The following is a 12,659-nucleotide window of genomic DNA, read 5'->3' as shown; positions in this document are numbered from 1 at the left end:
GGCCTTGGGCATTTTAATCGTGGTGTGTCTTGGTGTGGTCCTCTTTGGGTCTAGTTTGTTTGGGACTCTGTGCTTCCTGGACCTGTATGTCTCTTTCCTTTGCCAAAGTTGGCATTATTTATTTATTTATTTATTTATTTTTACATAAGGTTCAATTTCTTGCTCTTCCTCTTCTTTTTCTGGCACTCCTATGATTCAGATGATGGCACGTTTCAAGTTGTCCCAGAGGTTCCTAAGCCTGTCCTCATTCTTTTTTTTCAATTCTTGTTTCCTCCTTCTACAATGGTTGACTGTTTATTTCTTCCTTATGTCCCAAGTCATTGATTTGAACCCAGACTTCCTTCCCTTTACTATTGGTTTTGTGTGGATTGTCCTTGGTTTCACTTAACTTAGCCTTCACTTGTTCCCTTCTGCATTTGCCACACTCCAGCATATCTGTCACATCTGTGAGCATCTTTATCACCAGTGGTTTGAACTCTCGGTCTGTTAGGTTGCCTATCTCCTCATCGCTTAGTTCTTCCACTGGAACCTTGATCCGTTCTCTCTTTTGGGCCATACTTCTCTGTCTCATTAACTTGAGAGGCTTCTGTGTTTGCCTCTGTGTTAGTAGAGCTGTCACAACTGCTACATTGTGAGGGGCAGAGCCTTAGGTCTTCGTTAGTATGGGGCGACCCATTTTGCCACGTTGTGGTGCCGTATGAGGGAGAGGAGTCTGAGAGGGAACAAAGCTGCTTGCTCAACCCTCGCCCCTTTTCCAGGCACTTCTCCCACTTCCTGTGTGGAACTGGCTGTCTCTAGCTATTTCTCTGGCTGTGGTTCCCAGAATGGGTGGGTTTGTGGCATTCTAGGACTCTGAGGGCCTCTAAACAAAGGAACTCTGCTGAGAGACCAGCAGCTTCTACCCATGCCCCAACCCCCACTGGCTTTCAGTCACGAGCAATGGGTTTTATTTTCCCTGGTGCTGGAACTGTGAGCTGCACTGTCTGGTCTGGTGCTGAGAGCTCTGCCCAGGTGTTCCTCCCTACTTTTTTTAAAGGTGTGACTGCGTTTTCCACTGGTCTGCCACTGCCGATGCCACAGCTGCCGCTGCCACCTCACTGCTTCCTCTCTGCCCCGGCTCCATCCCTCCTGCCTCTCTGGATGAGTTTTTCTTCTTTAAATCTGTGTTTGTTGAACTTCCATGCAGCTCGACTTTCTGGAACTTCTGGGTGTCTCCAGTTTTGAGGTAGTTGTATTCCTTTTCAGTTGTGGAAGGTGATGCAGCGTGTCTACCTATGTCTCCATTTTGGCCAGAAGTCCCAAGTTTATTCTTGTGGCAGCAGGTGAGACAGGAACAAAGGATCCACGCTCTCCATGGTAAGCCGGTGGCAATTCTGCTTGGCGTCTCTGTGCTGACACTGCATGCCAAGGCATTTGCCACCTCAGCAAAGGGTGTATGCCCAGTCCATGTAAGTACACATTGCTACAGACTGACCCTAAGGGTGATTTTAAAAATAGGTTTTAGTGGTACTAACAAGGGTAGGTCTTGCTCGTCCGGTAGGCTGCATGCTAAAGAGATATCTTGAGATAACACAATAGCAGGTATCAGGTCCCTCCCTGGTTTTGTATACCACACCTTTACTCTCCTCCCCAGGGTAGTTTCTGTTTGGTCTGAATAACTACTAAAGTGCAGTTTGTAGGACCAAATCCCTTATTCTCGCTGTGAACACTTCTTCATCCAGGCCATGAGTTTTCAAATTACAGTATAAATAGCATCCTTCAGTCCCAGTTCTCCTAATAGCTGCTGTAACCCAGTATACAACTGCCACCTGCTGGACGTAGATGGAAGATCTCCTGGGTTCGGCCACGTAATGCGATCAGCTGCCTTGATCCAATCTAACAGGGAATGATTGCCTGGAGTCTCGTGTGCATTCTGCAGCTGCTGCCTCAGCACTGGGTGCGTGGGGATGGATACAAGCTTACCCATTCCCTGGCCAGGAAGTAAAATGCCACCCGCCCCTACATCCCATAATCTTAGCAACCAAGCCGCCAAAGATTCTGATGCCTTTTGCCAGAAGCAGCTCCCCAAATCCACCAGCTCTGCTTGCAAGTACGGATGCACTGTGGAGTGCTCTGTGACTGGCAGAGGGGGCTGGCTTGACCCTCAGTCATTCAAGGACACTTAGTCTTAATCTTCTGCATTACCACCACTGCCACCCCAGGCATGGCTGAAATGGGTGAGGTCTAGCCCTCCCCAACATCCTCCTCCTCATCCTCATCCTCCGAGGAGTCTATGACCTGTACCTCTGATCCTGTCACAAAACCAGTCCTGATCCAGGCCCTCAGGGTGGCCACTTCCACCTCTAATAGCTCCCATGTTTTCTCCCAGGCAGCCCTCAATTCCTGCTCCTGAGACAGGTCCTCTTTCAACTCTCGGACCTGGGCTTCCAATTCAAGCAACTCCCTGAATGTTTTATGCAGAACAGAGAAATAGCCAGCCTACAGCACCAGCCCCTACCCAGGCACTTTTCTTCCCTAGAGAGCCCCCTATCTTCAGCAGAGCCTCTTCTCTCACCTCAGGAGTCACTTCTACCCTCTCCCAATCTTGCAGGGGCCCTGAAGCCTCCAACACGGTCACCACCATGAACCACATATCCATGCAGGCCAACCCGATAGCCCACCCTGAGTGGCTGTGCCCCGTGGCTGACCCCTGCTCCATAGCTTTCGTTTGTGGCAAGTCCTGCTGACTGTACCAAGTGCCGCAGGAGCTCAGCTCCAGGCAGGTTAACTTTGGATTCAGTGAGACTGCAAAATGACAGTGGGGCATTGCAGAAGGAATTCACACCAACTTTATTCTCGTGGCGGCAGGCAAGACAGTAACAAATTATCCATACTGCCTGGACAACAGGGACTCATATATATAAGAAATTAAACAGAAGTAGCACAGGGCCAACAAGAACTGTGAGATAGTGTGGCACCTGCATACTAAGGCACTCTTTTATGTAAGGATAAGCTGGAGAAATACATGGGTGTTGAGGCAGGGTTCTTGACTACAGTCATCATGACAGGACAGCTAGCTTAGACAAAAAAAAATTGATAGGTATATTACTAAAGGACATTGTGACCACTTGCCACATGCACGCGCGCGCTCGCGCACGCCCACACACACACACACACACACACACACACTCCATATCAACTGCATGTGGCTATTTAGTACTTACTATTTAGCCATGGCTATTTAGTATTTACTGACTGAACTACAATGTGTTCTGATCCTCCCCCCTGTGTGAATAAAGTTTCCTTATAAGTCATTTCCTTCAATTGATGAGATTTCCTTGTCTTCTACCAGTCTGAAAGGAAATTTTTCTGAGAATAAACTACAGAATGGTAAATTCCTCATAGCCATGCTATGCGAATTCCATTGAGACTAGCACTAAGTTCCTAGATTTGTTGTATGCTTCTCAGAAGTCAATTATAATGCTAGAATTCATTGCAGATCAGATGAGATCAAGATAGTGGTTTCGACCCTGTGGTCCTCTACTAGCTAGTTTTCTGTGGCATACCTTAGCACCTTTGAGGTGCGAGTGGCTTTGTAGAACAAGCACAAGATGTGGCATCCTTCTGAATTCAAAAGTCAAAGCTTTTGCCTCTTACTAGCTATGTGGCCTTACAGAGTCACCTAGACTGTAAGCCTGTTTCTTCACGTGTAAAATGTAGCCAGAAATTACCCTCACTGTTTAAGCTGGAGGAATGGATGTGATGCTTTGCACAAGGTGAATCTTATAAATGTGGCTATGTGAAGGAAGCTGTATGTCTCAAAGCCCATCCTAACACATTTGCAAGTGTTCTTGATATATTTTAAAATAAAAACAAAATTCTCTGACAATATAACCTAGAGAGACACTTTACGGGGTGAGGGGTGGGGGATAAGAGGCATGGAGGCAAACTTTACCAGCTTCTTCACAGTGCCTGGACCTGTCAGAAGGAAAGGCAGGCCCCTTTAAAGCAGAACCTTTAAAGCTCCGCAACTCAAATGAAAGCTAGTCAAATCTTTTGCAGTCCCATCCCACCCCATGAAGAGCTTTGGAGTTGAGCCACTACAGATCCTTGTCTCTGTCCTTAGGAAAATCCTTAATAAACAAGTTACAGGGCCAGGGCTGCATTTCTGATGACTCAGATCTCCCTGAGCATAACTGGGGCCCATAGTAGTTTACTTCCTTGATTAACTTGGCTCTTGACTTGCTCCTGATTTTTATTATGAGGCAGCCTTAGGGATTCCTGGGACTGTGGAGATACAGCACAGGAAGTTATATGTGCTGTTAAGTGGGAGGCATTGGGGTAAGATTCTCCTTGAGGGCTTTTTTACTTCTGATATTTCAGGATTATAAGAGTTTCTTTTCCATATTTTCTCAGGGAAACCTGTGTAGATGAGGTAAGATCAGGGTGAGGAAACTTGATTTTTGCCAGAACTAATTGACAAACTCCAAGAGAGAAAAGAATGCTTTGGGCCTCAAAGGGCCCTGGCAAGTGTCTGGAACAGCTCTGCAGTCTTGAGGTTTATCCCTGGAGGGTGGGACCCTGACCTTTCACCTCTATAAATTGAGAAGTGCTCCCCGGCACCATATTAGCAATGCGGCCTTCCTCAGTGCCAACAGTTGGAAATGGGCAAAGATTTCTGCTGAGCCGCGAACCCAACGTGTAAAAAGGGAAGACAGGAGAAGAAGGAGGGGAAAATCACGATTATCTCCTGATAGGTGGTGTAATTAATTGGTTTGCTATCTCTGACAGTTTTAGTCTATCTGAGCATCAGGCATCCATTGTAAAAGGAAGTTGTGAGCATAACTCATCTAGAAGGTTACTGCAGGTCTAGGGCTGTGTTGAGGTGAAGTGTTAGAAGCACTTGCTTCAGGGTCACATTTTAAGGGGGTACCAGAAAACTCAGTAATCAAGATAAATAATATTTCAATGTACTATTTTTATTTTAATATGCTTTTAGTTTTTTAATTTTTAATTTTATTGTTGTTCAACTACAGTTGTCCTAATCCTTTTCCCATTGCTCTCCCCTGCCCCGCCCACCCCCACTCCCACATTCATAGTCAGTTCTTACCTTTTGCTCATGACCATGGGTCCTTTATACTTGCTCCTTGACTCGACCCTTCCCTTTCTTTCCCCCATTACTCCCCTTCCTCTTCCCCTTCCCCTTTGGTCGCTGTCAGTCTGCTCTTTGTTTATATATCACTGGCTCTATTTTGCTCATTTGTCTGTTTGTTTTGTTCATTAGGTTCCTGTATTAGGTGAGATCGTATAGTATTTGCCTTTCACCGCTAGCTGATTTCATTAAGCATAATATTCTCCAGGTCCACTCATGCTCTTGTGAAGGGCGAGAGTTCCTTCTTTCGTTCTGCTGTGTAGTATTGCACTGTGTAAATGCATCACAGTTTTTGATCCACTCACTTATTGATGGGCACTTAGGCTGTTTCCAGCCCTTAGCTAATGTAAATAACACTGCTATGAACATTGAGGTACATAGGTTCTTTTGAATTGGTGTTTCAGGGTTCTTAGGGTATAATCCCAGCGGTGGAATCAATGTGTAAAAAGGCAGTTCCATTTTTAGTTTTTTGAGGAAATTCCATACTGTGTAATGTTTTTTTTAAGTCAAAATTAATAGCAGTCAGAGAAAGACAAGTACCATATGATTTCACTCATATGTGGAATCTAATGAACAAAATAAACAAACAAAACAGGTAGAGAACAGACTGACAACTGTCACAAGGGAGGGAGGTTGAGAGGCTGTGTGGAAAAGGTGAAGAAATTAAGCCAAAAAAGAAAAAGGAAAAAAAGACCCACCTCATAGACATAGACAACAGTATGGTGATTACCAAAGGGAAAAGGAATTGGGGGAGGCAGAGGATAAAGGGGAGAAAAATGGTGATGGAAGGGTGAGAAACGCTCACAATAAATCACTGGTACACAGGACTTGAGCAGCAAAGCGAGGCATTTATTCGTGAGTCTGCGGAGCTGGGCGCACCACCAGCCAGGAGCATGTGCGCGCAAAGTAGACAAAGTAAACTGGTTTTATACTAACGCGATGAGCTCTCCTCCCCTCTCCTCCCCGGTTTCTCCACTACTGGTTAATCCGGGTTCACAATCTATTCTAATGTGATTAACTACTTAACTCAGGGTGTGATTAACTAAGGGTAATCTAGTTATAGGTCTATGTCCAACTTACTGTACTTGCCAAGTTATCTAGCTACATCTTCCCATTTCTCTGTGTTTGGTGACAACAGTCTTTCTCCTTTTGAGCCCAGAGATATGTGTGAGGAGCTGCAGAATGTCGTTCCCTCGCCCCTTTTCCATGATTCATCTGTTAATTTTCTCCTGCTGGTTTGAGAGTCACTGGCTTGCTTCTTTATCCCTAACAGAAGGAGATATGACTAGGGGTGGTGAACACACAATACAATATACAGAAGGCTTATTATAGAACTGTACGCCTGAAACCTATAGATTGTAATTTTATTAACCAACGTCACCTCAACAAATTCAATAAAAAATTAATGCAAAAAATTCCTTGATTGTGATACAGAAGATACAGTAACCGTGCCATGCCAAACCATAATGGAACTTGAGGCAAAAGCAAAAATGGGTAGGCATTATATTGCCAAGGCAGTACTTAGAGAACGTCTTGTCCTAAAAACGTGTATCGGTACAAAAGAAGCCAATGCATTGGCTCCTGCTTAAAGAACGTAGGGAACAAATCAAACAAGTTTAGGAAAGGGGAAATAAAACTTGGAGCAAGGAAAAAGCAGAGAAATCAAAGTTTCACTGAAACCTTACAAATATCAGGGAGAAGGAGAAGGATGTCTGTAGTGTTTCCTCTCTTGCTGAACATAGGAGTACATCTTCCCAACAAAGCTCATATTGCATTAATTCTGCTTGAAAACAGGGACAAAACAAAATCGACCTTTCAAAATTCTGCTTTAAAATAGTTCTAATACGGAAAAAAGACAAATAAAAATGCTACTTTTGCAAATGATATATATTTGTACATCCATGAAAATCACGTCCCCTAATACCAGAAGTAATAAGTGAACTTTGCAGAAGTATAAGATAGAAAATACTAGTGAGGTGTAAGAATTTGCCATCAACTAAAACAGTTCCAGATTCTTTCTCCCCAGCGACTCAGAAACATGTAAAAGGTTGAGCACTACCCCTGCACTAAAGTCTTTGTGCTGTCAGAACATGAAAAACATCTAAAAATTGATTGTGTTTCTATATCCTAGAGCCACCCAGTCAGAGAAAGACAATGACAATATTAAACACTGGCATATTAAGGAAGGCAAGAAATGGCATTTACAGAGCACTTACTGAGTGCCAGACACTACTAAGTGCTTTAATTCTTCCTAAAACCTTGTGACGTGGTTTGTTATTAGCCATTTTTACCGATGAGAAACTAGAGGCTTAGGTTTAAAAGACTTTTGCAAGGTCATGTGATCAGTAAGTGGGAGAGTTGGTATTCAAATCCAAGTTTGCTTCTCTATGTTTCTTTCCATTCTTCTCACACTGTTTTCCTATTCATTCAGAACCTGTGTTTATTAAAAAACAAAGCCATAAAACATGAACGAGGAAAATAGAGGAAAGCTGATAAATACAGAAACAGACTATGCTTCTACTATAACTAAATAAAACAAAACAATATTCTCTAATTCAACACATAGGTCTCATACAATGCCAGTGTAAATCTTTATGGGATATCACTCCTCCCACAAAATATTTATTAATTACAAAGGGAAAAGGAGTAACTACAATAGATAAACCCCATCAGTCACATTTTAATTAGGTGATCAAGGTTAACATTGCCAGTAAAGACATTGACACCACCTACCTCCAGACATGATGTCAAGAGAAGGGCACATTACCTCTATGGCATTTTTGCAAAAAAAAAAAAAAAAAAAAAAAAAAAAAGCATGACTCCGGCGTAATCATGAAAATGATTCGGTAAACTCAAATCGAGGGACATTATACAAAATACCTCACAATAATTGACTGCAAAGATTCACAAGGGAATGTTTTAGGGTTATGGAAATGTCATCTATGCACCTTGATAATAACAGAGGGGGGTGGTTAGTGCAGGTTTATGTGTACATTTCTCAAGGCTCAGCAAACTATACACTTGAAATTAGTAAACATTATTCTATCTGAACATTATTCTATCTAAATTATATCTCAGTAAAGTTAATTGAAAAATATAGACTTAATAAATACTTGTAAGGAAAATGCCTTGCACTATTCACAAGTTTCTTTGCTTTTGTGCTTCTCCAGAAAGTCTCTAATTCTGACTTTAGGCCCTGAGCCACCCTTAACTTGCAGCCCTCCCTCCTGCTTCTTCCACTTGTCTGTGGAGCCCCAGAGCAGGAAGTTCCTTTCTGTGAGAACTTCCCTCCCAGATCCCAGTCACATATCAAATGTGAAAAGGGTTCCAAGCCCTGGCTGCTGTGGCTCAGTGGATTGAGCATCGGCCTGAGAATCAAGTGTCGCTGGTTCGATTCCCAGTCAGGGAACATTACCAGGTTGCACATCAGGTCCCCAGTTGCGGGCGCGAGTGAGAGGCAACCACACAGAAAAAAAAAAAAAAAAAAAAAAAAAAAAAGGAAAAGAAAAGAATAGAAAAGGGTTCCAGCTTGTCTTCTTGTCATGAAAGTCTCCTCCTCAGAAAAGCCTTCCTTCCTTCACCGAACTCTCACAATTATTCTTTAAACATCACCCTGTTTTATTTTCATCATACCAATTGGTATGTCATTTATATTCTTATTTGTTTGGTTATTGACTGTTTATTCCCACTAGAATGTCAGTCTTGCTCACTACTGTATCCTCGGTGCTTAGCGCAATATCTGGTACATAGTAGCCATTTAATAAATTTTTATTGAATAAATAATGCTCCACCTATTTCAGTGTTCCCAGGTGGGGAAAATGACAGAAAATAGGGAGTCAAAAATGTGTCATTCACCACTGCCACTTAATGTCACTTAATCCCTTAATATAGCTGAGCATCAGTTTCTTCCCCTTGGAAATTGGCATGCTAATCAATGTCTTTCGTACCTACATTTGTGGAGGTGTTGAGCCACTCGAAAAGGCAAGCAAGGTAAAACTATTTGAAAATATGCTCAATGTGCCCATTAAAGCTTCGATATAAAATAATAAGAATAGTAACAGTAGCAATAATAACATTTACTGAGCTTTTCCTATGTACCAGGCATTCTTCTAAGTGCTTTTCACTACTATGTCTTTTAATTTTCCCCAAAGCCCTATGAAGTACATATTAGTATTATCTGATTTTGCAGGTGAGGCAACTGAGGCCCAGAGAAGCTGAATAACCTGCTCAAGTTCAGAGAGTTAAGAAATGGTAGAGCTGGGATTCAAGGACAGATAGCTCTGGTTCCAAATCTCTCACTTTGTATTCTTTCATAGATACCAGGACATGTTCCTAATGCCACATGTCATGATAAGTCCTAGCGTACGAAGAGCTGGTAATACCGACAGAATGGATTGGGTGCCTTTAGGAGGCAACAGAAACCTCTCACGTGGGGTAGATAGATGGCTAGAAGGAAGCCAGGCTGGTGGATAGGCACAGGTTTCCAAAGAGTATTGCAGGCATAGGCCATGGCCCAAAAGAAGGCCAAAAGCTATCCTAAGACAACAGGCGTCTCAACAAGCAAACAGAGACAGCTCCTAGGACTCATAGAGCAGGCGGTATCCCCAAGTGCAAGCCAAGGTGATATCCAAATGAATGCTGGCTTGAACAAACTGGTAATTCCCATTTGCTCACAGTGCCTAGAGTTGCTACCATCGGGGTGGGGTATGAGAGCAAAAGAACAGTGTCGGACAAGCTGCCACACATGTGCCATAGGGGGAACGAGGGTGGACGCTGATGGTGTCCAGTCAGTGTTCCCGAGAGCCAGAACACTTCAGGTGCTCAGGGCATTTGCTAAGCAATATGAAAGTATTTTGATATTTTAACAGGCAGTAGGACTATGCCAGTGCCTAAAGTTCTAATGCCAGCATTAAATTGGAAATTATTTACTTTTCTCAAGCCTCAGGGCCTGGCTAAAAGTTGAATTTGAAGTAACACCTTTGATGAATGTAGCTGAGGGAAGGGTGCGAGGGAGGAAACCCACGAGTTGTTCCCTCTGGCTCACACAGCTCTATCCTCACTTTGATCACAACGTATGATAATGTCCTGTTTACATGTCTGCCTTTCCTCTAGGTGAGAAGTAGCATGTGATAAATGGACGTGACAGGCAGTCAGCCAATCATTGTTTGTTGAGGAACAGCTAACATGTATTGTGTGCTGACTTTGTGGCAGGCCTCTTATCTGATCCTTAAAGCACCTCTGTTGGTAGCCTCGTTTTGTCACTGAAGAAATGAAGGCAGAGAGGATCAGAGTCTTGCTCACGTCTGAGATTAAGGCCTGGTAGCCTGATTCTGGAGTCTGTACTCTTAACTACTGTGCTTGATTTCAGTGGCCATACAGATACAAAAGTGGTAACTGGAGTGTAGAGTGTGTGAAGAGAAGTGATGGGTGACAAAGCCAAACGCCAGCTAGTATCAGAAAGGCCTTGTGTGTCATTTACAATTTTGGACTCTTTTCTGAGGTCAATGGAAAACCACTTAAAAGGTCTGAGCCTGGCATTTTCAGGGTGAGATTTGTGTTCTGGAGCAGTTGCTCCGTCTGCTATGGGAAGAATGGATCAAATGGACCGTTGTCCTGACCAACTGTTCTTTACTTCCTTTGTTAACTTCTGTTTGTATCCTTCCTTTCATTTTACATTTTTAAAAATGCCTCACTGAGCTCCACTGAAAGTGAAGAGGATTTATCCATACCTGGGCCCACACATGTCTTAGCGGGGCAAGTAAGAGCGAGAAAGGGTGCCCCTTATGACTGGGGCTGTAAAACCCCAGCTGTGATGGAGTCAATTGGTGAAGGAGTGGTAGGTTTTTACTTCCCTTCGTCAAGTCTCACAGCTTGTATTTAACACTCTCACTACCACCCAATTCTAGGAGCCGTAGATTCCAGGCTCCATGATCCCCAACCTCTTCACTCTCAAATGTCAAACAGGAGTATTTTCTGTGACTCTGAGGTGGTTTTGTACACTGCCTCCCAAGAACTATAAATCCCGTCCCAGAATTCAGCAGGAGGAAGAAGCAAAGGAAACCCCCCTTAACTGCTAAACTTTCTCTCTGGGGCTTGATAGCATCTCTCTCCCAGAGACCTTGCTTTTTTTGGAAAAGAAATTTCTCCCGTCTGAGATATCAGGTGGCTCTGTCAGCCAGTCCCACGGCACATACTGGCAACTGGAAGGAAGAGAGGGCTGGCCAAGAAAATCTACTCTGGCATCAAATGACCCATTTCTGAACTGATGTAACAACTTAGTTTTCCTCATCCTGATGCAACTTCTAGAGCAGGCGCACCTAGAATGCCTTGTCATCTATCTCTATCCTCTTTTGAAGTATATACGTGCACTCCTGGCATTTCTACCATCTTACTTCCCTGGCCCTTCCTTGTTGATGTCTCATGGAATTCTCCTTGTCTGCCCATCTTAAAATACTGGAGTGCTCCCGAACATATCCTCAGTTCACTGCTCTTCTCACCACCCCCAATCCCTAGCTGCACCTGCTTTCAACATTGTCAAAAATAACTAGTGTCAAGGTTTAAGTTCTGAAGGAAATCCAGGACCAGAGGAGGCAGAGGCGGGTCTGAGATGCAGTTTCACAGGCGTGTTTCTTACTTGGGGCGCTAGGACTTTTAAAATGCAGATTCCCAAGTCCCACCCAGGAAAAGTCTTGATTCCTTGGTTTTGGACTACAGCAGAAGCACGTGTATTATGAAAAACATTCTTCAAGTGATGTTCTATTAGCCCTTTATATTTTGGGAAAAAATAAAACCCAAAGGAAAATCAGTACAATGAGTACTCATAGACCCTTTATCCAGTTTTACCCATTATTAATGTTTTGCCATCTTGCTTTATCTAAAATCTATCTAGCACCCAACTGACTAAACTTATGAATATGTAGTTATTATATAAAATAATCCTTATTTTGCTGAACCATTCGGAAGTTGGTTGCAGACACCATGATATTCAATCTTAAATACTTCAGTATGCATCTCCTAGGAACAAGGACATTCTTCCACATGCAATTCATATTCAATTTTCCTTAACTATCCCATAATGGCCTCTACTGCCACTCGTTTCTACCCTATCCACAATCCATATATTTCGTTTTGCCATCTTTTAGTCTCCTGCAATCTAGAACAGTTCCCCAGATTTTTTTATTGCTCTTTCATGATACTGACATTTTTTAGTAGTTTTGCTCTGTTTAAGAAATGAATGTGGGGTAAAATGAAATATCTATGGATAGAATGGGGGTGGAGGTGGGGGTGTATGGGGAGTGGTTAGGAGTGTAGTATCTTCTGGGAAAGGTCAGGTATGGAGTGAGGCTGATAAATCAGTTGGGGGCTGTTGAAATATCTGCCTTAGGGAAGAGGCCACATCAGGGGAGAAGGACCATGAGAAAAATAGGGGTAAGTAGGAGGGAGAAAATGCCAAGGGCCTCCTGGGTAAGGCAGAACAGACAGGTCTAGAGTAGATATGTTTGAGGTAGAGCAGTTACTGGAGTACTAC

This window comes from Furipterus horrens, unplaced genomic scaffold, assembly GCF_987537825.1.
Source record: "Furipterus horrens unplaced genomic scaffold, mFurHor1.1.pri manual_scaffold_20, whole genome shotgun sequence".
NCBI lineage: Eukaryota > Metazoa > Chordata > Mammalia > Chiroptera > Furipteridae > Furipterus > Furipterus horrens.
The sequence above is the reverse complement of the archived record's forward strand: the minus strand, read 5'-3'. Positions refer to the sequence as shown.